The following is a 13,024-nucleotide window of genomic DNA, read 5'->3' as shown; positions in this document are numbered from 1 at the left end:
AAAGGGCTCATAATTCTGTTTTAGTCTAACTGGACTTAGAAATAAAGTTACTTCTTGAAATAATTCTAGATTTGATAAATATGTTTATACAACCTATAATTCTGTTACAGTCCCTTAACACTTTGCTTACTTACTCAGAGAAGTTTAAGTTCAAATCAATCCATATGGCAGTCTCTGTACTTAGACACCTGATCTATTTTATTGCTACCAATGCTGTAAGCAAAATCAGTCTGTCTAGGGCTAAATATTATTATCTTAGTCTTACTGGGGTTTCAGGTCATGTAATTCTCATCTGCCCATTTACACAAATTATCTAGACGCATTTGAAAATTTTAACACCCTCTTTATTAGTTACATATTTACCAAATTTAAGACTATCTGCCTATTGACCAAAGAAAATATTTAATGGAATATTACTTCAGATAAATAAAGGTAGAACAGGTATGGGCTTGGGAATAACCCCTGAAGAACTCCACTACCAAAACCTTTACATTCCCCTAAACATGGCTTGTACTCAATCACTTTCTGTTGTGAAACCCAAAAATATCCAGTTTAGCAACAGATTAAAATCAATTTTGCATGATTTATTTTATCAAATGCTGAAGTAAAGTTAATAAAAAATCTACTATGTTCCTATATTATCATCCAGTGCTCTAATCATATGGTTTTGAAAGCACCGGTAACAAATTGTTATTGACCTCTGTTTCACATATGCTTATTAATGTATGTAGACCATGTTCAGAGGCTTCAGGTCCCTTTGAAGTTTGTCCATTATTTTTTTAAGCAAGAAACATTTTTATTAAATTATCATGTATGACATAGGCAGTTGTACATGTATATAAATGAAAACAAACCATATTAACATAATTGCAGTTGCAAACATTATACATCATTTATAATCTATCCAGTCATTGTCAGTCAAACAGTACATAGCTTATTCAAATCCTGCCTTCTTTTAAATCTCGTTCCTCCACTACATGTATTGTTCTCACAATTTCCATTTTTTTCCTATGTAATTTACTCCTACCCTTTTTTAAAGATCCCAGTTCCAATTAGGAATTTGTCCATTATTAATCTCTACATGGCCTTTCCTGTATTCCACAACAGGCTAATTGACCTGTAGCTGTTTCCTCAATCTTTTGCACCCTTGCTTTTGTAAAATTTGTAGATGTTTTAATATCTATGATTTTCCAGATAAGCTCATAATCCAGGTTATAGAGCAACTTGACTTCACTCAGAATTTTTTTCTGTGCTACTCTTGTTAGGGGACATACTCCCAATTTTATTTTCTCACTAGATGTAGTCATACCCAAAGTGCAGGTATTGCCAATTTTATGGCCCAACCATGGCCTTAGCCGTTATTGCCCTGGGCTCCATCTCATTTGGTCAACTGTTATTCGGTTGGTTCCATTCAGAGACTTAAGAAATGTTTCTAGTAGCTGATTCTGTTACTGAACCAGCGCCAATTAAACTGCCATGCCAGTGATTCTGATACATTTGTTTCTGTTTGTAAACATTGCTTCACCTCTACTGAACCAGCTCCAATTAAACTGGCATGTCAGTGATTCTGATACACTGGTTTCTGATTTTAAATATACCCCCCATCTCTGTATTGGATCAAATTTCCCCCATTTGTTTGTGTCCTGTCCTTCTTGGTTTTTGTGACTTGTTATGTGATCATAACCTTCATGAGATGCAGAGAGCTAGTCAAAGTTTAGACTGGATTAGAAGGATAGATCTTTGGAGGTCAGACTTAGTTTTGATGCCCATTATTTGACAAACCACTTGAAAATGTCACATAAACAGCAAAGTTCTTGTCCAGTGTGATTTCTTCAATTTCTAACCATCCAGGCAAGCTTTCTTATGTTATTACTCTGAAATTTTTTCTTGTAAATGTGAAGAGGTTATCAATACCAGGTTACATTTCTCTTTGTGTGCCTCTCCTTAGTAACATTTGCCATGAATTCATATATTTGGGAGTTCTTATTTGGGTACCCTGCCTTTAATACAGATTTCCATTCTCCTGTAGTTTATTTTTTACTTAAAATTTAAGTGCCATTAAGAAATACAGCATGTATACAGCAAAAATGAATGCAGGCAAGGAACAGAAAAAAAGGTTATTAAAAGTTACTTGGAAACAATAAAAAATGCCAAAGCACTGGGCTGGCGAAACTCGCAAATGATGGTAGCACATGAAAACATGTAAGTAACAGTAAAGCACTAAAGAGAAGAAGTAGGTACAACGCTTATAATTTGCATTTTAGTTCTTGGAGAACATCATCTTTGGATATGCTTTTCCATTCATTTGGAATTTCACCTTTGCCTACAAAATTTCCTTCATAGTCTATTTCTAAATATTTCTGGTAATGATTCACAAACCATTTCCAGTACAGCTGAGGTGATGTGTCTGGGGTGATGCTCCATTTTTTATATCTAGACCCAGCATCTCGATAATTCTTGTACGGTATAGTTTTCTTTTCAGAAATGACCATATGCTTTGTACTTGCAACAAGACTGGAACAAAGGTCAGTGACAAAGTTATTAGTTTTATACCACTGGACACCAATTACTGCTTGAGGACGATGGAACTGCACAATATGATCCCCATAGTGTCCTGGGATTGTATTTGTACAAGTAGTGTAACAGAAAGGACACTGTTCCCAGCAGCCACACACATGCTGAAAAAGAATTTCATGTGGCTTTTTTCTGAAATTCTGCATATTAATGACAGACACATTTTGGAAATCACTCTTCAAACTTTTCACCACATTTTCTAATGCTTCATTTAAAGAGTCATGAAGGAAATCAATGTCCTTAATCTCTTGTACTTCTGCTCCTCTGAAATGATTTCTTTGGAGGCTTATTACATTCCTAAGTCTTTTACAAAGCACATTTAGCAGGATAGACACATCTCCACTGTCTTTAACCATTTCTGTTGCTTCAAACATTTGCCTTGAAATATATGTCTGAAGTACATGAAGCCTGTTATTTAAGAGTGCAGCTATTCTTGGTGTTCTAGTATCAGAAAAGCAATACGCATTTACTTTTTCTTCAATAAATTCTTCAAAAAAATGCTTTGGAAAATGAATGTATTTTTTAAATAATTCATAATCTTCCTTCTGTATAAGGTGAATGAGGATATGGAATTCTAGCTTTGATCTGTTACCACTGAATGCTGGATGATTGCATTTCATCTCTTCTGCTATATCAATGGCTGTCTTGTCATAAACAGCTTGCAAAATTGATGCCTTCAATTTGTTGCATAGAAAATATGTAAATATAGCAGTGGCTGATGCTCCTTGGCAAAAAATTTTAAAACTGTCAAAATATTCCTCTTTCTTGTGCTCGAGGTATGTGGCTGGATGATTTGTCTCTTGGAATTTCTGGTTAATATGCTCAAACTTTTTTCTTGCCATAGCACAAAGGTGCAATGCTAAGTCAAATCTGTAGTCATCTGAGAACATGAATCTTTTTTCAGAATTATTAACATCAGTTATCATACTAGAAACTATATTTAACATTTCATAAATGTAGTTGGGGCTGTAATCATTTCTTAATTCTTCTTTAGTCTTGATGTAATCATTCACAACATTAATTATTTTTGTTTGATAATCAATTGCCTGTTGTTTGTCATCTGAGTTTAGTATGCATTTGAACTGCTTTATATTAAAAAGATTTATATAATTTTTCATTATTAGATGTTTTTTAAAGTCAATCTTTAAACACGTTGTGTTTGTGATACACTGTATATCGCTAGACAAATTGCATTTGTCTTTAAAAATCTCCAACAAAACATTTTCTATATCAATGCCGACATTAACTTTGTCTGCTGGTACATCAGAGGACACTTCAGCCATCCATTTCATCCACAATTTTGAAAAACCTCATTCAGTCCAGATTCATCTAATTTCTGGCTCTTTAGTTCAGAAGCCAATTTTTTACTTCTTTTTAATAACTCATCTTCATAGTCTGATTTCTTTTCTTCTAATTTTTGCCTACTCTTTTTTAGCTGAAGTAATGCAGCACATGTATGCTTTGCTCCATCAATTAAACTATCTTTAAGGTCCTGCAATTTTAGTACTATTTTTGATTTCCACTGAACCAGCAACTCTCGATCCTTCTCTTTGATAAAATAATTGTCAAGATCTTTTTCAATGGCGTTATACGTTTCTAGAATTTTTTTATCAAGTTCCATTCTTTCGACTCTGTCTAGCATGCCATTTTCAATTTGATTGTGTAGTGTATTTTCCACATCAAGCACATATCTTCTTAACTGCCATGCCCACTTGTCATATTTCATCCCTAGTTTGTTGTATGCTGCAATTTCCTGTGTATTTTTGAAACTAAATACAAAGTTCTCTGCTAATAGTGCCCTCCAGATGTCTTGTATACGTAACTTTAGTTCAGATATTTTTAAAACATTGAATTGAGATGTATTCTGACCAGTAGTAAGCAATTTTTGTTTAAGTTCTTGAACACTCTGACTATATGATGGGTTAGGGGGTGCCATTGGTGTATCCCCTTCCCACAGGTGAGCAAAGTAATAGGTGTGCAGATTTATATCAAACTGAATTACATCCCTAAAACAGGTAACAGTGCACTGCTCCTGTTTTCCTGCAATACATGCCATTTCATCAAGTTTTTGCTGCAGTCGTCGCCTTCCTTCCATGTTTTTATCTCTTGCAGTGATATCCCCAACATTCTGATGCACAAATATACAGCTTGGTGATAATTTTATCTGTCGCATCCTCAGAAAAGCCTGAACAGCAATTTGTAGAATGTCTTGCATATCAGAAGGATTTTCTCCAAAAACATTTATGATGGTCACATTGCCAAGTCCAATTACAAAAGTAGCCAGTTCATTGTCATGATTTAATGATGTATCATTGACCTCTGTAGTACGCAGACCCTCTGTATCAACTACTAGAACAAAGTCAAATTTCAGCTCTGCTCTCATTTCTTCATCCAGTTTAAGTAACTGCATAAACACTCCCCGAGTACATCTACCTGCACTGACTAAAAACTGAAGCCCAAACATGGCATTTAGCAATGTAGATTTCCCTGTGCTCTGAATACCTAGTACAGAGAGAACAAACAATCTCTTATCCCCAACTTTTTCAATGACTTTGTCAAGAACCGAGCCAATCCATTTTAATGGAACATGTGCAACGTCACCATCCATCAGTTCAAGGGGGTACCCAGCTAGCATTACTTTTGCAGCAATTTCAGATAACAAATTAGAAAAGTTCTTCATGTCTGCTGATGCCTCCACAGCTTCAAAGATCTGACCTATTTCTCTTAAGAGATGTTCAAGCCCAAATGATGATTCATTTAATTCAGTTGTTAAGCTATCCAACTGTTGTTGTAATGTACTCAGAGTATGTGGATCGTTATTCTTTTGTTTCAATTCTAGGATCCTGGACCAAACTGTATGGTACTTTTGTTGAAGTTCTGTTAAGGGTTTTGAAGACAGATTATCCAAAAATATACTTAGATATTGCAAAAAGTATTTTTTTGTTTTGTCTTGATGTGTATGTAAATACTGGATTAATGGTTCCATCAAATCATTAAGAGGAATTGCTTTTCGTAGTTGTTCAGCTCGAATAGACTTTTTCTCAGATTCAATGTCACTTTTGTGCTGTTCAATACTTTTGTTTCCTTTGCACTGTAAGTAGTGAAGGTCTTTATTCCTCTTGCACCATCTACACCAGAGGTCACCTTGGAGAGGTAGAAATTTCTTCTTCCTAACTGACAGGGTCGTAGTTGTTAAAAGATCGTGTAAGCTTTTTGCCATTTCTTTGCCCTCTTTACATTCATTGCTGTCTTCATCAACTAAAAGTCCCAGTTTCCTGGCAAACTCTGTGCAGTTATTGAGATGACAAACCTGATCTGTGAGGGTTAGAAAATGTTTTAGTGTTGCAGTCAGTTCATCAATAAGGTCAGCCTCATTGCGATTCCTGACTGCTATTTTCACTTTCTGAGGAGCATTTCCTGATGTGATGGTGTCTTTGTCACTGCAAAGAAGAATAAGTGGCTGTTTAGAACAAAACAACTCCCTCAAAATCGCCTTACCCTTCACACCACATTCAGACTCTGACAACAGAACTACATTGATAGCTGCAATCTCATCTAGAAATTTAAACTGAATATCATGTTCTCGAGCATCTCCATGAAGATTGGTAAATGCTACACAGTGGTCAAAAATGTCATTTTGTCTGCCACCAGGACAATACCAAGCAATTTCAACAACCCCATCCATTAAACTCACACCCGGGGTGCCACCACTGCAGTGACGATGGAAGAACACATTGTGCTTCTGCCTACTTATCACATTGCTTAAGATCTGAGATTTTGAATATGAAGAATTGCCAAACCTTATAAATGACACAAGGGGTAAGTCAGCAGAGGCAATATGACTATTTTTGCACTTAATAACCTGCTGATATTCTTTAGAGGGAGCCAGACATTGCCAGCTTTTTTTAATTTGCTGAAAAGGCCACACAGCAAATTCTATTTTTAAGGTAAGGGGATTAGGCACCAGTAATGGTAATGCATACTGGCATATTGACATTTTCGTATAGATATACTGTCTCAAAAAATCATCAGCACAATGAAAAATTGCCATCTGAATATCCATAGGATGTATATGTGTTTGTTCACTTGAGCAGAGATTGTCATTTCCTATACTAGCATCACTTAAGAAATCTTCAAAATCTAAACAATTGTTTCCTGTTCCTTTTGTAATAGACTTTGTGTTCATGGCTGTATCTGCTATACCTTTTCCTATGCATTTTAGGTACCTGGCATTGTAATCCAGCATCATCAGCTTCTGCAGGTAACATAATGGCAGTTCTTCTTCTGTTTGAGGTTGGCTGCCATGTACAGATGATTTATTAATAGTAAAAACATCCTGTTTTGTCATTTTCTGAGGGTAAAAATGCTGTAAACCCAGTCGCCTCAGCAAAGTGCTAAACTTATTCTGTTTAAGAACGCCTTCATCCATTACAACTGACTGTGGGGCATAGTTTACATTTTCACCTTTTTTTACTGGAGACTGTGTGGCTCCTTCACATTCCCTCATTATGTCATTCATTATATCTCTTTCATTTATATTAGTACTTCTCACTTTATTTATTCCAGATTCAAGCAAATGCAAATTACTTTCAAGTTCCTTCCAGTTAATACTAGATTCCTCATGGTATTCCAGCATATTTGACACTTCGTCAGAAAGTACACCCTGAAGGTGTGATTTTGCAAAATGTAAACGCTGCAATTTCATTTCCTGAGTTAACGTGTTATAGCCAACGTCAGCTGTCAAACAGGTCAGCAATAAATAAGCCTGTGCTCTGTCTCTGTTCTCTCGTAGATGGCAGTACTTTCCGTAAGCAATCTGTAACGCACTCAGAATTGAGCCAATTTCCTCCAAACCAAGCAGGTGATGGAATGCCTGATCATGAAGGGAATAATCAAACCTCCCAAAAACTGACAATAACAAGAATTCTATCTCCACCTGGTCTATTTCTCTGAGCTTATTACAGAGTGAGTATACAGAAAGGCTTATATTGTATGTGGTGTTAACTTTGACTTCATTAATTTCTGTATTGCAGACAGCTTCCTGTATATCATGTTTTGCATGTTCTAAAATATCAATAAGCTGAGAGACCTCTGATACATCAACAGTATCCTGCTGCCGATGTTCAGACTGATAAATCCATTTCATAATATAAGAACGGGTCTTGAAACTGTCCACAGCATAAATGTAAGGCTCCAAAATGTAGTGCATTTCTGCTTTGAGATCTGCTGCCTCTGCAGATAAAATATATTCATATTCTGATACCATATTTGTACAAAAGTTTTGAAACTCTTTGTTTGATAACAAGTCCTCAATCCACATCCTAACATTTTTTGTTTTATGTAACAGTCTGTTTTTAAAATCTATAATTTTTCTCAAATGGTGCTTTGGATTCTTTGCATTCCATGATTTAATGTCACCTGTCAATGACTCAAGCTCAATGGCAGAATATTCATCTCCCAATGAAATCTCCACATCCTGTTTAGTTATAATTTTGTATGCTTTGATGAGACTCTTGGATAGCTTTGCAACATCTCTAAAATCCTTCCTATGATTAGTGAGGATTATGTCCCACACAGGGGTAAGTTGTAGGCCCCTATCAATGACAGACCAGGTTTTGTTGTTGGCCACTAGAGCAGATTTCCACAAACGAAATGAATCAATTTCTGGTGGCCCACCTATTTTAATTACTGAGAGCTGTATCTCACTGGTGAAACACTTTTTAGAATTTCCTTCAAATGAGCCTGTTGAAGAAGAATTTGTCACGCCAACACCTGCAGTACAGCTAGAGGTACAGTCACCATAGCTTTCACTGACATACGTGTTGAGTGCCCCTGACATCTGTTTTTGGATCTCAGTTTGCTCTTCTGCACTGAAACCCACAGAAGAAGCATTCCAGCAGAATATACCACCAAAGCAAACTGGTCCTTGGTTGATGTGAGAACCAAACCTGTTAAAAAAGTTATCAAACATTTTTAGGATAGTGTCATTGTTTTCTGTGCTGTGATTTAGAATGTCCTCGAAGCTTTTAAGTTCATCTAAAGCTCCCTTTGTAAGCTGAATCTGGTTCTTACCAAAGTAACAAGAGGCTAGTGGGATGTAATCGTACTTTGTTGTACATATGTAGCCGTGCTCATCGGTTGAGCTATGACTTTTATTAGACTCTGATGCCTTAGTATACTGTGTGCTGGTTTCCAGGCTGAAGCCCCAGATTCCTGCTTTCCCTGTGTTGGTAACACTGAAGCCTACTTTTTCCATAGCTTTCCTAAAGGTGGATTCTTTTTCATAGGATGAGAATTCTTTTGTCTCAAATACTGGACCACAGTTTGGACCAGAAAGGTAAAAGGCTTCAGGAACATTCAGCAGCTGTTCTCGCTTTACTAACAAATCTTCCAGTCTGCCAGTTCTATAAACTCCTTCCAACACAAGACCTCCAGATGCATATTTTAAAACATCCTTATCTGATAATGTTTCACTTTGCAAAACAAGAGACTCTAAAGGGATTAACTGTCTGTGCATTTTTTCTACTATTTCTTTCAAGGGCATACCAGAAAACACCCACTGCTCAATGGGTATGTTTAGTGCTGAGCACATTTCTGCTATTTTTGACTTCACTGTGTCATCAGTGCAGGTTTTACCTTTAGTCTGCAATGTATGCAACTCATTTAGTAACAGCTGAGCCTGTTTTTGTTTTTCTTTGAAAGACTCATACTGTTTCTCCTGCAGTTCTTGAATACTTTTTCTTTTCCCATATATTGCCAGCAGGGTGCACAAGGCATTCTTTTCCCATGGAAATTGAATATATGGTTTCAGTTTTTCATAAGCTTCAATTCCAGTATTCATTATGGACTGCACACAGGTAATACCCAACTCTTTGTCCAGTATGGGCAGCCAATATTCTGGACTGAGCTCCACATATTTTAGTTTTTGAGCAAGGATGGTTTTAATATCTTCGTCAGTTGCATTATCATTTTCTTCAGACATTTCCTGGAGAGAAGAACAAAACAATATATCTTTACATCCGAAATATTTCACCATGTTTTTATAGTAGCTATATTGTCTGATATTCTTCTTTATAATTATATTATAAGACATTTTTGATTCCTGGTTTAACACAAGAACTCTAGAATATGCATGTATTCAATATGCATGGTTTATTTTTTTTAACTTTCCCTACAAATTAAGCTACTAACACCAACACTTTCCCTTTACAGCCATCAGAGTATGTTGACCAATTTATCTGGCTGTTTGAGTACCAGATAGCTGAGCCACTTGAGATCACTTCCAGCCATGAACTGTGTTAAAAATGCAAGGCACAACAAAACAATATACCATGTAATGCAAGCAGTGAATGACTATGATAAAAATGCTGAATAAATGCAGAGAAGAAAAGTATTTTCCATCCAAAAAATGCTCTAAAGCTTTCTTTCAGAGCAAAAAAGACTTGATTTGTCAGCATGGAAATTTAGATAGCAAAGTGTTAACATAATATAACTGTCAGGATAGATTTTCTCAAATATAATTGTTTCAGATATATTTTTAAGTAAGCTATGCCAGAAACATGACTTGTGTTCTGTAAGAACTACTGAGCAAGTTAGGCCAGAAAGCATTTGTGTGCTATAAAACATTATGTTGCAACTGTTGCAGGCCTACAAAGGAAATCAGAGTTTTGCTTTGTTATAAACAAATGGAACATTGTCTACCTAGGGTAATCAGAAACATAGACAATCAGCCATTGTATTTTGTCCTTGTTTAATTGCAAGTTCTGTAATGAATGCAGTATTGTTTGTGTATTAGAACATTACAAGTGAGATCACAAGAAACTTGCACAGAGTTTGAAAACATTCTGAAATCTAACAGTTTAAACTACCACTAATTGATGACTACATGATGTTACTGTCAGTTTAGGAATATTGCAGAAGATACCACCTAAGCTGCCATTGCATTTAAGTTAGCCCCTGTAGATTTGTCTTTGTATAGTCTCATTAACTGCCTTTGTATAGTCTCATTAACTGTTAATAGTATTATGAGCTAATAAAGCTTCTTGCCATTATTTGATTTTGTCTCAGTAAATATACTGTAGACAGAATGGAACTATTAATATTTACAGTGGCACAGCTAGGCAGTTTTTTCTAGCATGTTGTCTTATGCGCCTGTAAACTTTATGACACAACTGGCAGATAATCAGAGTCAAGAAAGAAGAAAGGATAAGGATCCAAAATGTTTCCAAAAATTAGCCTACAGAATAGACCTTTGGAAATTCTGATGAAGAGATAGTTGGAAGACAAGGAGACTGAGACAGCTGGACCTTTACTTATGAAAGTTTGCATAATGGGCAATAGATGATAATGAAGTCTTCAGTACCACCTTTGATAAAATCTCTTTTCCAGACAATAACTTGTGAACACCTTTTTTAACTACATGCCAGGAATAAACTGTGTTACATCTTTAAAGGGCCTTTCCCTTAAGCTGACAGGTAATAAATTCATGTTTTTCAGACTTATAAAACATCAATTGCAGCTGCATGGTCTTATGTGCAGATAGTGAAATAATATTTACGTCCCTGTCATGAAAATGCAGAAAAGAAATACACAAAGTAATGTTTTGCTGTTATTGATAAGGCAAATAGACTATGCTTCGAAGTCTAACTTTTTGCAGTGCAAAGTTGAACTGCTATATGGTGTTTTCGATTAATTGTTTAGAAGTCTTAAAGTAGCAGAGCTTCCCATGTGTATTGTAAATTGAACAACTCAGCAAGATTCCAGGGAAGTTGTGTCATATGAAGTATGTTTTCTGAGAAATATTTAAGCCTGAACTATGTACAGTATTCGGATAACTGTCACAACAAGATGACATTCATTCTTAGAAAAGATATGTGTTGTGCAGTTTAAAAGTAAAAAAAACATCCAGTTCATTTTTTCTCCAGGGATTGTATAAGCACAGAAAGCATACCACGTATTTGCATTCTGCATGTTGTAAATTCAGACACTCCTGACATTAATGGTTTCTTGAGCAGCAAGCAAAGAGAGAGCGAGGGAGAGAGAGAGAGAGAGAAAGTGATTAGTACTATCTGTTTTATACAGGGAGAGACACTTGTGTCTTTTGGCTTTTCCCAGTTAGGGGTCGCCACAGCGGAACTCCGGTCAGCTAATGATTGGCAGTAGATTTTTACATGCCGAGTTGCCAGCCCTGACACACAACCTTCAACGAAGGTACACCCATTCACGCATGTCTCCACACAGAAGACGCTCTAACTGAGAATCGAACAGGACGTCTTACTGTGAGGCGACAATGCTCTAATAACATAAAGATGTGTCCTTTTTTAAACTACATGCTTTTGTAAAAAAGTAAATGTTAATAAACATTTTTTCTTTACTGGTGATCACATTCACAGAGTGTAGAAAAAACATTCAGTGACAGTTTTATTTTAATGTAATGAGTTCCAGATGTTGGCTGTAAACCAAATGATTCATAACTTAGAAATCTGACAATTTAATGTTTTTAGTAATTGTTTTATAACACAAAATGAAAGACAAAATGATTTTATTGGCAATTAATGTAATGTTTCAGGGTGCCAGGTTTATTTTCTCCCATTTTTACATGCTTACTGTGAGGACTTTTAATTTGTTGTGTGCTATTTTTTTTTTCTTAATGAAAAATAAGGGGGATGATAAACAGTGATCAATATATTATCACAGCATGTGAAACAGGAATTACTTATAATATAAAGGTATTTGCAGATCTGTACATGGGTAGCTGAAAATAGACATACTGACATATTCACAGTCATGTTTGTGCTGTGAGGAACAATTAAAAGAATGTTTGCAGAATATTTCTGTGGTTATGACATGAACCCCTACCTATGCATTGAGTTGTCAAATGACTTGCAAAAATGTATGTCCTTTTGTGGGATTTGAAATACAATTTGATTACAAGGTTCTATGTACATAGAATTGTTGGGGTTGTTTTCAGAATGTAACAAGAATTCAGGTATATTCAAAATATGGTTTCTTTGAAACATAAAGCATCTGTAGTATATAAAAATACAGTGTTTATAATTATTTAGCAGTGAAATAAAATGCTTTGTCTGCCTTGTCTGTTCTGGAAGATGCAATAAAAGGAAATACATGTTTTTGAGTTATCCAAAAGGTTTATTTTCAAATTTATTTGCTGCATATCCAATAAAGACAAAACTGAGAGTATTCTGATTTCTGTGTCAGATTTAGCTTTTACAGATTGCATTTGCTAACTCAAAAAGAAAATAATGAATATATGGGTTATATGTTATATGTCAAGATATTGATGAGAAATTTATGCTGAAATATAAATAAGACATTTAATATACACTGCATAAAGGTTAATTTGAGAGCATAGGTATATCAGAGCATTAGACTATACTGAGTTATATAGTCATAGATCATATTTTTAGAACAGTAGTTTTGCCAAGGGGGA

General features: G+C 35.5%; 1 pseudogene; it reads right to left on the bottom strand.

The window, feature by feature from the left end:
• Positions 1 to 983: 983 nt before the first annotated feature.
• LOC122788750 lies at positions 984 to 9,553 on the bottom strand (annotated as a pseudogene).
• Between the last annotated feature and the right edge of the window lie 3,471 nt (positions 9,554 to 13,024).

The sequence above is a fragment of the Protopterus annectens genome, chromosome 14.part0 (genome assembly GCF_019279795.1).
Source record: "Protopterus annectens isolate FY-2018-M chromosome 14.part0, PAN1.0, whole genome shotgun sequence".
Classification (NCBI taxonomy): domain Eukaryota; kingdom Metazoa; phylum Chordata; order Ceratodontiformes; family Protopteridae; genus Protopterus; species Protopterus annectens.
The sequence above is the reverse complement of the archived record's forward strand: the minus strand, read 5'-3'. Positions and strand labels throughout refer to the sequence as shown.